This window comes from Otolemur garnettii, unplaced genomic scaffold (genome assembly GCF_000181295.1).
Source record: "Otolemur garnettii isolate 467f Iridium unplaced genomic scaffold, OtoGar3 scaffold00009, whole genome shotgun sequence".
Classification (NCBI taxonomy): Eukaryota; Metazoa; Chordata; class Mammalia; order Primates; family Galagidae; genus Otolemur; species Otolemur garnettii.
This window is the reverse complement of record NW_003852404.1, coordinates 36,693,703-36,695,095: the sequence shown is the minus strand read 5'-3', so window position 1 is coordinate 36,695,095 and position 1,393 is coordinate 36,693,703. Positions and strand designations below refer to the sequence as shown.

General features: G+C 34.8%; 1 protein-coding gene across 1 annotated transcript in view; it reads right to left on the bottom strand.

The window, feature by feature from the left end:
- LOC100955295 (olfactory receptor 5K1-like) overlaps nucleotides 1-1,393 on the bottom strand; it is a 24,454-nt gene that overhangs the window by 940 nt on the left and 22,121 nt on the right. The window lies entirely within an intron of this gene.

Below are 1,393 nucleotides of genomic sequence, written 5' to 3'. Positions count from 1 at the left end.
TCAAGGAGTGGTTATTTTCATTCATGTTAGCCTTGTCTGTTGAGAAAGGAATTATGGAAATACAAGATTATAATATAGAGTGTATCATTTTTCCTTTACTTTTTTTTTTTCCTTTTATGACAAGAAGAGGACCATCTTCATGCTTCCCCTACTATCTCTGGAACACACACACATTATTCTAGGGAAACATTTTTTTCTAGTTTAGTGTCAGCCTCTGTGACCTCAAGCTCTGACCCTCAGTGTTCAAAAGGATATTTTTGATAATCCCAGAAACTGATGCTTAAAGTGGCCAAGTTTTGTCTATAAATTTTTGTAAGAAAATTTACAAATCTAGGGTAAATATTTGGTCCATTATTTCCAAATAACTTTAGAATCATTTTTATATTGAAGTTCTTTAAAATCAATATTAAATCAATATTCAATACAGTATATATGAACATCTATCTATCTATCTATCTATCTATCTATCTAAAGAGTCTTTTCCACTGTGAAAATTGTTCATATATGGACTTCCAGTAGAGTGAAAATTTTATTTTCTATTTTATTTATTTAATTCATTTATTTTTGAGACAGAGTCTCACTTTGTCATCTTGGGTAGAGTGCTATTGGCATAACAGCTCACAGCAACTTCGAACTCTTGGCTTAAACCATTCTCTTGCCTCAACCTTCCAAGGTGCTGGGACTATAGGTGCCTGCCACAAACCCTGGCTATGTTTTTAGGGAGAGGGTCTTCCTCTTCCTCAGGCTGATCTTGAGCTCAAGCAATCTTCCCGCCTTGGCCTCCCAGAGTGCTGGGATAACAGGCATGAGCTATTATGCCCAGCCTGGAGTGAATATTTTAAAAGAGCATGCTATAGATATGTTATATTTGTATCATAGATATTTCACAAAGATCACTAAGAATTAAGAGGAGAACTATTCATCTTAAAGGAAATTACCTTAGAAAGCTAAAGAAATAAATTTGTATAAATTATCACCTCTCTCATCCCTTTCCCTAGTGTCATATTCATTTTTTTGAACACTGATACTGTCCACATTTTATTATCAATAATTTTTACCCATAGATCTAATTCCTTTCCTTCTTTTGGTAAGGCAAAGTTTATGCATAAGCTAGTTAAGAAAGTTTTAACTAACCCTCCTGATCACACTGTCCTCTGAGCTGTGGAACATGTCTTACATGGCCAACACAATACAGAATTATTTATAAGAGATCCACATTGCTTTTTTTCATATATGTCTGTACAATTTCCTTATTATGTTGAAAGCATGTTGTTAGCTCCGGCCTGTACTTCTGTGAAAGAAGCTGTAAGTGCTTATGGGGAAAAGCAGCTATACCCCAATGACCAGGGATGGGTGACCTTGCTTTTGATACCTACCAGTGATTCTTTTTTTT